General features: G+C 40.9%; 1 protein-coding gene across 1 annotated transcript in view; it reads right to left on the minus strand.

Annotated features, from left to right (window-relative positions):
- The window catches only part of nckap5l (NCK-associated protein 5-like), a 31,435-nt gene extending 26,831 nt beyond the window's left edge, over positions 1–4,604 (minus strand). Inside the window, exon 1 of the mRNA XM_038721844.1 lies at positions 4,484–4,604. The gene's annotated coding sequence lies outside the window, so the exon portion shown is untranslated. The remainder of the gene's footprint in view (positions 1–4,483) is intronic.
- Between the last annotated feature and the right edge of the window lie 7,173 nt (positions 4,605–11,777).

Raw genomic sequence — 11,777 nt, forward strand, 5'->3', positions numbered from 1 at the left:
TAAAACTTCACATGTGAGAGGCTGGAATCGGAAATGATCTGGAATTTGTGCTTGAATAATCGTAATAGTTCCACAGGATTACTACAGCCGCAGCATGTTTCAACTATCTGTGTCGTGTCTGAACTGGTCAGCAGCGTTGAGGTTTTCCACACGTATCTCAGCACAGTGTCTCGGTGTGGTTTTATCGCTGCAGGTTTTCACCCTCTGTGACTCATCTGCTCTCGTTGTTAATGAAGCCACATCATCCTCATTCCCCCAGACATGCCAGACACACTAAACCAAGTCTGATGACAAAATGACTAGGCGCCTAGGCAACAACAGCAGGAGGAGGAGGGAAACACGGGTTTCATTACTTGAATGTGGGAGGATAATACAATAAAGATAATAGATAGCAAAACATCTTCTCTCTTTTATAAACAACTAATTTGAAAGTTGAGCGATTCCTTTTTCAATTTGACCCTAATTGAGCAGACGAGAGACCTGACCTGAATCGACTCAGCCCCACACCAGACTTCCTATGGTCAAAATCAAGTGCCCCAGGGTGCTCACATGAATGTCAGTTGTTTCAAGCAAATGTCATTCAGATTTGACCAAAACAGTCTAGCTAGTTTGTATACAAATGTCCCAGATTCACAGGAGAATTTCAAATTCTATGTCTGACATGAGCGAGAGGCGAGCTATGCTTTCAAGCAAAAAGAAACTGATGAATCCAATGTGGAAAATCAGGGGAAACCCGAAGACAAAATACAAGTGAATCAATTCAAATGACATGAGCGCCTATAAAAAGGAGAGCTGCACAGGTCATCAAGATTTAACCACGACAAAGAATAAACACACGGCAGACGCTGAGCTTCACATCAAAAATCACCCAGATCAAAAGGAGCTTGTGTCTGTTGAGGTTTTATCCTCTTATTACTAACACATATGGCTGCCCTGCCCAGTCTGTCCTCATCTCCAGGCCTCTAATCTGTGTCCACCTAGTGGTTGACAAAGAGAGAACCTGAAACTGACCTGAGACTGGTTAACAATCTTGTCTTAAAAAACATTACTGACTAGCGTTAAATATATATGCAATTTGAATGACGTCACTTCTGACAAACTGTACCCCGCTCTCCATTAAACACCAGCCACGCTCTGAAATCTACAGCATAACACAATGTAGGTTTCTATTTCATTAAGTAATAAAAATTCTATCTAAAACAACATGTTACAGGCTAACATGTATATTAGATTGTTCTTTGCATGGAATTATAAATGACTTTTCTTTGTTTTAAATATCGGCATTACATATTTGCCTTGGGTCACCCTGCTCGACCACATGTAACAAATTTGAAAGCCAATCGCTCTCTAGCAAATGCCAATGCAAGGCAAACTTGTCAGTACCAAGAGCGAGAGTTCGCATTAGCATAAAGAAAGTTTTGACTATCTACTAATTTGAACGCACTTTAAATAGTAGCACCACTGTATGTTTCACAACCACTAACGCTGTGTCCGCCACTGCCAGTTAGAAGCTACCAAACTACACAAACAAACAAAAGATGCTAACAACAATTACCATTCTGATACATCTGCTATGCTGAGTTTAGCTCACAACAGACTCCTCATCTTAGTCTGCATTTGTAAGCTGTGAATGAATCTCTCCAGTGTTTCCTCCAACACTAGCCACCTTGATGCTCTTTTACCGTCAACCTAGCACAAGTAGCGGTGGCATTCATAGATCCATAGTAGATGTATTTCGAGCACTTGTTTAGAATGTGTTTTTTTTTTATGTGGGAAAACCATGTTAAACAAAATATTAAAATCATGGTAGAGTATTTGTATTCATACTTTAAAATGTGTCTGGAGGGGAACTTAAAGCAAAAGTCTTGCATGACGTAATGTAGCACAAGTACTAATTATGCAGAATTACCCATTTCAGAATAAGATATATATTATTGGATTATAATTAGTGATGCATGATTATGTAGATCATATTGCAGCTGATAGATAGATAGATAATCTGAATCTGCAAAGTAACTACTAACTTAAGCTGTCAAATACATGTAGCGGAGTGAGTACAATGTTTTCCTCTGAAATGTAGAATTTGTTTTTCCATTTACAAGGTCTTCAAGGTTTTTGCTGCTCACACACACACACACACACACACACACACACACACACACACAGGATGTTGGCCAACTATCGGGAGCAATTTGGGGTTTAATGTTTTGCCAAAGGACACCTCGACATGTGGACAGGAGGAAGTGGGGATCAAACCGCTAACCCTGCCTGTGTCAGTAGACGACCCACTATCTCCTGAGCCACAGCCACTCCCATGTAGCACAAAATGGGACTAGTCAGTAAATTAGTTACGATCCATCACTGCTGGTCATGATAAGATCCTATAATGCGTTTCCAACATAAGAGATGGGGGACAAAATCCAGAGGAAAAATATCTATTCCAAAATTAATATTAATCCAAGATTAATTTATCGTTGTCGTTTTAGTATGAACGTCTTTGTGTCACTGTCCCTTCACTAAAGCTCAGGAAGGATACTCTTGCAATGGAGATGCAAATCCTTGCTGCGCTGTGCTGACATGCATAGTCAAACCAAGCCATCACATGTGTATGGAAAAGGGCTATTAAGAGTACATTTCCACCCACCTGAGCATAAAAGCCAGAAAATTGAGAAAGAAATTACAGAAAGTATCACCCAAAAATTTCTTTACACTTGGCTGAGGTGGAAAAGTTGGTGTATCAATACAAGCGAAGTTCAATGCAAACAGACTTAGTGACTTACTTTTGCCGCTAAAGTTTGATGGAAGCCTGGCTGCTGTCCAGGGAAACACAACGAGGGACTATCATACTAAAAGATATCCTACAGATTTACCTAAAACTCCATCTATTCCACTGACGATAGGCTTGGAATAAATAAAAAACTTAAAAGCTGAGCTGCTGGTGATAGAAGTCACTGTTGCATGTATGACATTGTCTAGCCTTCAACGCTGCTTCATCCGTGTTCTCTGGCTCACCTTTATCATCAGGACTAAACCCAAAATACTCCATACAGGGGCAGAAGCATTTGACTTTTTTTACCTGTAACCCAACCATTCGCGGTCGCCTTCAAGGAGCTCCTTTTTGTGTGCGTGGTGAGCAAGAGAGTGAGTGAAGCACAGTGAACGCAGCAAGGAGCGGCTGTATTTATTTACGATATTGCAAGTCATACTTTCAGGATTTCTATATACACTGAAAAACCATAATTATGTGCTCCCTGATTTACTACCACTGAGGTGCCCTTGAACAAGGACCTTAACCCCCAACCGCTCCAGTGGAGCTGCTCAGTGGCCAGCAGATCAGACTGTGGTTGTACTGCGCAGATTCCAGGTGTGAATGTGTAACTGTGCAAATGTGAGGATGGTCTTCCTGCAAAAGAGAGGCTTCCCCTCAGTGAAGCTCCCCTAAATAAATAAAGGTAATAATAATTTTAAAAAAGTTCATATAAAAGCGGGAACCTCTGGGTCTGAAAAGTGAAGCCAATGTGGAAGTGCCTTAAACCTGCATTCTTTCTGATGGCCGGCACTGGTTGCACAAAGAAATCCGTTTGCATTGGACTCTAACAAAATGACCCAACTTCTCTCGATTTATTACCTAAGTAAACACTTTCCTAATGAGTTTATGGTCTCAGTTGCTCAGTTGTCTTTTTCAGTACAGCATGATGTTCATATTGTAAATTATGGTCCCATTCAGTGGAAAAGAGACGATTAAAGCAATATGCTTTAGAGCGTGGTTACCTTGTGATTGACAAATTGCTACCACGGTGGCCTGTCAGTCAATCATGATCAAGGCGAGTCGTATCCACGACACTGTGTACATTTAACTAGTTGTGAACTACTTTTAGGGTGGAACTTTCACAGTGTGTTTACAGTTCATGAAAGTTAATTGTAACTGGTGTAACTGACACAAATCTGATTTTTCTTTGCTCATCTGTGGGTCAGATCTGATGTTTTTATAACAGTGTGAACAGCCCAAGTCACGTGGAATCTGATCTTTTCCAGTTCAGATTTGGGCCAACTCCTGTGAAAATCTGGAGTGTTAGCAAGTGTGACCTAACTGGAGCTAACCTCTGTGGCTCCTTATTTACTTCAGCATTACAGCGTGCTGCGTGTGGTTCACTTGCAAGCCATGGACAGTTCACATTGGAGTGTGATATGGGCCGCATTTGACTACAATGTGAACTGGCAATCAAAAAAAGTTTTGGACAATAATGTTTGCAGTGTGAACGTAGCCTATGGTTCAAAAGACACAAGATGGCAGCAGTCCAAATGCCACAGTTGTAGTCCACAAACTAATGGGTGACATCAAGGCGGCTATGTCAACTTCTTTTATACAGTCTATGGTTCATTTAGGTATGTCAGTGTTGTTTTAGGACATGTGAGCCCATCCTTTAATCACCAAATGCTACACATATTACCTAAAAAAAGCTGAATGAAGGGATTGTCATACCTCTGCTATGTCAGACATTAATGCACACAGACATCCGTATGGCATGAATGGGACACTGAGGCACTGGCTTCCCTTCTAAGAGGGTCAAAGGCTGAACAAGCCGCATTGACCTGAATGAGAGCCGGTCACATGGTCCCCCTGGAGCAAACACAAGGGAATGAGGATAACTCTCAACATAAAAAGGCCTATTGTCACCCCCTCCACTATCCACTTTCCCCCAAGTAAGGATCTTCACTTAACTGCTCAGAAAACTCAATGGTGATGTGTGTAACATAAAGATCCGGACATAATAACGTCAAGGGGCAATAAAACCTTAAGAGAAGGAAACTTGCCTGGAAACTAACTGGAAGAGAACTTCTCCTATAAGCAGACTGGACCAGCACGTGACCGATTTGAAATTCAAAGCAAACAACATGTAAAGCAGGACTTGTCACACCGTTGTCACACCGACTGACACCTCCTTTTCAAGCAAGCAATTTACTCACATGCAGCTGATTACATGAAAAGGTGACACAGGAAATTCCACCCCTGAAAACAAAGAACAATATCTTCCAAGCAACAAAGACTTTAGTCGATTAACCAATTAGTCAACAGACTAAATGACAAGTCCCAGCTTGTCAACTGAATGGCTGATGCTTTTGTTTGTCATACATGACAGTGAGCTGAATATCTTTGGTTTTTGGGCTGTTTCTCAGACATCAAGCAACTGGAATAGGTCAAACTTTAGGAAATTTTAACAGGTAAAGCTGAAACACTTGGCTGATTAACTGATTAGTTGATCAACAGAAAAAATAATTTGCAGCTATTTAGATAATCATCAGTAATTAGTAAGTAATTTGTCAAACACAAAATACCAAACATTACCAAGTTGAAGCTTCTGAATTGTGAGGATATCCTGCTTTTCTTTCTTGTACTAAATGTCATATTTATTTTTTTTTTGGGGGGGGGGGGCTTAAAGTTTCAAGAAACAGTGATGGACATTTTTCACAATTTTCTGACATTTTGTAGCCCAAAGAATAACGAGGAATTAATGGACGAAATAGTCAACAGGTTAGGACCATAAGTACCAAAGTACCATAACTTTCTGGTTTCTTTTTAAAAAAGGTTCCTGTTATTTTGTAAGTACATCTAAATGTGAAGATTTTCTACTCTTACTCTTCACACATCATAGCAAAATGAATATTTTGGGGACTGCTGCTTAGACAACTGTTACTGAAAATAATCGTAAGTTGCAGGCAGCCCTATTAAAGCCACAGAAAGCAGCGATCCGTTAGCAGATGGTCCACTGTTACGGTTTCTGAAGCGAGGGAACTGTCAGGGAAGTTCTGAATTAAGAGCTGTAAATCAGACTCATGGGATACAAACCCCCATTGAGGGGGCAGACAGTTTAACGGGCAGTAATGTGCACAGCTCCATGTGAGGATGAACAGCTAATCCACCTACAAGAAATGTGACACTCCGGCCCAGGATGTGCAGGGTCTACAGCTGGGGTCATGAAAACCCTGGTGGTGTCGGTGGAGGCCTCTGGTGTTAGTTTATTCAGGCTTCATTAGGAAGTCAGGAGTTGTAGCCACTGAGCCGTCATCAGTGGCTGCCTCCAGTCTGGCTTGGAGGTGTTAGTTCGCAAAGCCAGGAGAAATTACATTCACATGTAGAGTTAAATTTTTTCTTGAATAATTTTTTTTAGATAATTAAGTAATTTTTTATCTGTGGTTTCAGCCTCAAAAATGTGAATATTTTCCATACTTCTTAGCCTTTTTAGACACTAAACTGAACACATTTTTGTTTTGGACTGACAAAACAAAACTATTGAAATCTCTCACCTTGGCTTTTGGGAAATTGTGACAGGCATAGTAATTGATTAATTAAGAAAATAACCATCAGCTTAATCAATGATGAAAATGATTGTTAATTGCAGCCCTATTGTTTTACTAACTTTTCTTTTATCAGTCTCATTCCGGAGCTACGGTGATCTTAATAAATCCCTCACATGTGAAAAGATTCAAAGTATGCTCTCTAGTTCATGTCCGCTATCATAAAAGCCCGGTAATGAAAACCATTTGTCGTGGCCCCTACAAAGGCAGGTTTCATACCACAGTAAATACTCCTGAGAGAGGTGGCGTCCCCCTGCCAACCAGACTCCGAGCTGTGTAACCAGACTGTGTTTTGTCCAGCTCCACACTACATTTCCATGTGTGTCAGCAAACGTCTTTAATACCTGATTCTCAGTGAGTCATATTCGCACCACACTCCTGAACCCTGACATGCCTGGAAAGTATGTGGAGGTTGAACAAGACTGGCACTGGTGAGGCCAGACAAGTTAATCCGGGTCATAAGCAGCCAACATGTCCAGTCTATAGAGCTGCTGTAGTAGTATGAGCGCAATGTAAGACAAAATTACTCTTTGGGCTTAAAGGGAAACTTCGCTAAGTGTCTGACATTATAAACGGATCCCTACAGAGATGGACCTATTTTTAAACCAGATACAGTCACTATATTGCTCAAAGCCACCAGACTCCATTAATAAAAACAGCAATTTTATCTTGCAGAACATGGGAGTTGCTGATCTACCGCTGCCTCCGTCAGTTAGTTTGTCTGTGTTATTGTGTTACTTTGGTGTTTTAAAGGGTTAAAAACACCAAGGTTGCACAAAAACTCAAACTAACTGATTGAGGCAGCGTTAAACCAGAGAGGTAAAATTAAAATGTTTGTCAAGGGAGTCTGGTGGCTTTGACGATAAAATAATAAAAGCAATAAAAGCCACTGTTTCTGGTTAAACAAGAAGGATCTTACTTTTTAAAAAAAAAAGGTCTATCCCTGTAGGGATCCTTTCCATAATTTTGTCAGACACTTCTTTCTGAGCCTGTCAGTTAATAAGTCATATAGACACAAAAACATGGGAAAATAGGGTCCAGCTTTAAAAATACCTAACTTAGCCTTTAACTCTAATTTCTAGGATCATGAGGCGTGCTCCCTTTTAACAGCAGCAGATAACAAATCACCAGTTACGGTTCAGTGAAGCCAGGTAACCTAAAGTGAGCCGGACTAAGTTGAACTTTGTGATACAGGCTCCACACATGTGGAGAACAATGACGGCTGATAACAGAAGGTATAGGAGGAGCGTGAGTGATCTGGCGGTGGGTAGTGTCTCCACATCTGGCCACATCTGGCCACCAGCCGCAGAGGCTCAAACTCAACCAGGACTCAGCCGAGCAACGCATTCTCATCATCCACATCCTTTTCCCAAGGCCTGGCCAAGAGGAAGACCTATTTATGGTACAGAATAAAAGATAATATAGGAGGGGGGGGTTATATATGGAGATTCCTGTCTTAGCCTCCAAACAATCTGCTCCCCATCCACACCAACAAACACAATCTCCATGGGAAGAGATGTTTTTCAAGGCATATAGGTCGAGCTGATCGAGAGCTTTTGAAACAGGAAGCTCACGAGAACTTGAAAATACAGAAGTACCAGCAGTTCACTAAGCACCTTGTGGGAGAGGGTTTAAGGATTGAAAGGTGGTGGTGGTGGAGTGGGGGGGAGGGTGCTTAAAGCTCCTCAATAACAACTTTATTTTAAGACAAATGAAAATAAACTGCAGCGGTGCACAAAGGAACACTGTTCAACACAAAAGGAAAAAACGACAGCCTGAATTTAGACAAAACCTCCAACTCTCGCTGTGATTCTTTATCTACAAACCTTAATCCAAGTTAACACGGGTCACAACTCAAAAAATAAATCTGAGAGGAGAATCTCGGTTGTGATTGATTGTGTCTGCATTAAAAATTAATCATTTTTTGGGTCAACCAGGACATTGTGGGGACCCGGTTTGCTTGAATTGATTAAAGCTACATTCCAAGCCATATTTTCTTTGGCCAGACTGATGAATTGAATGTTTGTTACAGCTGCAGCAGGCTGAAGCAGTGTTTTGCCAACTTCAATGTTTGTATGACCACAGATTCCTCTGTAGGGTGGATTTTGAATGAGTCCTCTGCAGCTAGTGTGAGCCATTTGCTCTCTCGCATACTATCAGGATTCCTCAAGTATATTCAATCATTTGATAAAAACGGGCTCTGGCAGTTTTTTCGACTTGTTCTTTTCGACTTCTTCTGCAAATATTCTCGCTGACATGCATACAAACAATCACAACAAGCTTGAGATGAGGCGGCTGAGTTCAAAAGGGACTATGCAGGCGAAGATAATTCCTTTGATCTAAATATCTGCATTGTGTGCGTGTAAACAGTCGTGATGATGATGAGGAGGATGATGCTCTCACTGCTCTCCCTCCTGCTGTGAGCTCTGTTGTATTGCGCAGACTCCGTGGGGTAACTGATGAATATTTTGCAATGCTAATGCAGGCTCCAGAAGTGCCTTTGGTGTATAACCATGGTAACTACAGTACCTGCATGCATCAGACAGCGGGGCGATAAAGGGCTGAACTGATAGCTGATAAGGAGAGGACCCAGCTCCGGCCCAGCCTATCTTCAAAGCATGGTAGTTTATGCAGAAGAAGGTGGGGGGCGAAGCTGGAGAGATAGGCCGACTGCAGGAGGCTCTGACCTGTCTGCGCACCCCTACTAGTCTTCAATCTGACAAAATGATTGTCCCGTCGCTCTTTCCTCCCTTTAAATTCGGTGAACTACGACCTAACAAAGTCATATTTGACAGACCTACAGAGGCTGTAAGATCTTTCGCTCCATAAAACTCACATTCTGCCTCAAGATGCCTGAGTCAGTGTCACAAAAGACATTGCTGCGTCGAGCTGAAACAAGTCGAATAACTGATCAGTAGAGAAATCATCGAGAAATGTTTTCATGAATCGATGAATTCTTTAACCATATTTTAAGCAAATCCAGTGGGGGAAAAAAAAGCCAAATATTCCCAGCTTCCCCAATGTGAGACTTTTTGCTGCTTTTCTCCCGTTTTATATCATTGTAAATTTAATGTCTTTGGGTTTTAGACAAAAACAAGACATTTGAAGGCATCACATTGGACTCTGGGAAAGTGTGACGGGCATTTATTCTTATTTCTGACATTTCATAGACTAAATGATCAATAAATTAATAGAAAAAACAATCGGCAGATCATGAGATTAATCATTAGCTGCAGGCCTATAGTATGTGCTCCTCTGTTTTATGACTGCAACTAACAAGTATTTTTATTATACATTAACATGTTGACGACTTATTTCATTCATTGATTTATCATTTAGTTTCCCAGACCCCAATGCGACGTCCTCAAATGTCTTGTTTTGTTCAATCAAGTCCAAAACCAACGACATTTCCTTTACTATGACGGCAAATATCCACATTTGAGATGCTAGAACCTGAGGCTTTAGAAATGCATTTAACAATTATCAAAATAGTTTAGTTTAATAGTTTATACATTTTCGTGAAAAAGTGACTGATCGTTTCAGCTCCAAATTGCTTGAAAAGCAGCAAATTGTCACAACTGAGAGACGGAACTTGGGGATCTTTGGCATTTTTAATTGACAAATGCCTTAAAGGATTAAGCAATTATTAAAATAGTTGCCGGTTAGTTTTCTGGCATTCAGCCATGATTAATCAACTAACCGTCTCAGAAATGTGCTTGTTAGTAATTGACAGAATGTGGAACAGTTTGTAGTAAAAATAATTCTTCCTAGCTTGACAGGAGGTGAAGAAGAATTTGCTTGTGATGGCGCTTCCTCGTTTCACTTCCTCTGTGACTCCACTTGTTTGTCATCAGGCTTGTTGGTGGATACTTGCTTTGATCAATTATATAAAATCATAGTAGACGAATCGGGTATTTGACTTATTGTTTCAGAGTCTATTATGCTTTGTTATGGAGTGTAACGCCCAATAAATACCCAAAAACCAGTTGACAGAACCAACAGCCAAATTAAACACTTACTCCATGCCACGTTTCCCCTCTATAATAAAGTCCGAACGCTGTATGCCTGTGAGCCAGCGGCAACAAGATGTGGGACACAAAGGCGTGCAGAACATCTGTGAACAATTAGAGGCGAACACAGCGAGCAAGCACTTATACTGCCCATTACACTTGAATAAGTCACTGGCCCTGCTTTTCATGATGTAATGCGGCACAGCTTGGATATGTAATCTCAAAGTTGCACTGGGACAGAGCGCTCACAAAACTTCAATCGAACTCAAACATGGGCACACAGACCGTAAATGTAATCTAGTGAGCGCAGAGTGGAACCACATTTATCTGCAGATCCTCCTTCTGCAGCTCTGAGGTCATTCCTCCGGATGAAACGCTCACAGTGCCGGTCCTCCTGTTCTTCACCAAATATTGTTCCAAATGTGACACATTTATTCTGACGTCCTCCCAGCCTCCAAAGCTCATGTTTAAATTCTTTTAGCTAGATGCATCAACTAAGAACTAGCAACACAGTTAAGTATACATTTCCACTGCTGCGTGTTTATGCCCTTGTGGTTGATTTTAAAGCCCCCCCTGCACTCAAAAATGCCTTTTTGTGCATTCTTACTTCATTTGGATGCTTGACCTTCACTGTGCAGACTGATGTATGTGCAGGTACTTAAACACTGTTTTCACAGTCATCTGCTGAATGGAGAAAGTTTCTCTGATAGTACGTACCGGAGTTAATTGTGGTCCAATACGTAATTTACAGGTGTGACGTGTGCATATAAAATTAACTTCTTAGTCTCAGTTAAACTTTTGAATTTAGAAATATTTGGATATTTATAGATTCTGGATATTTCAAAGAGGGGGAACGAGTAGAGCTCTTAAGCATTTTTAATCAGGTAATTGAGCTTTTATGTGATGACTGCATTTGTGAAAAAAGTTCTATACAGTGTTTTGTGGCTTGGTGTGAAGTCTGGTAAATTGCCTCAAGTGATATTAACCATGCGGCGGTTGAGGCTGAAGACTACAAGTTTGAAAATTTAAAAAAAATAATAATAATAAAAGGAAGAGGATCTTCATGTTTTGAGGTTTATCCAAATGACGAAGACCGATCCCTTCGTCTCAAACATTTCCCTTTTCAGATCACTTTAGCTATGTTCACCCTGCTGGCCTTAATGCTCACTTTTATTGCCCACATTATGTTTTAAACGTAGCTCATATCAGACTCTATTGTGAACCGGCCACGGTCTGAAATAGACCCGCATGTGCAAAAGAATACTACGACGTCACACGCAGCACGCTGACGTACAGAAGTAAACATGGAGCCCACAGAGGTTAGCGTCTACAGTTTTATTTTTAAATTTGATTTCAGGTGGAAGAAACAAAATAATTTGTGAGCAAATGATCCGCTACTGCAGATTTCTG

Source organism: Micropterus salmoides, unplaced genomic scaffold, assembly GCF_014851395.1.
Source record: "Micropterus salmoides isolate LMB-PRFRI ecotype aquatic unplaced genomic scaffold, ASM1485139v1 Ms_hic_scaffold_16, whole genome shotgun sequence".
In the NCBI taxonomy this organism is placed as follows: domain Eukaryota; kingdom Metazoa; phylum Chordata; class Actinopteri; order Centrarchiformes; family Centrarchidae; genus Micropterus; species Micropterus salmoides.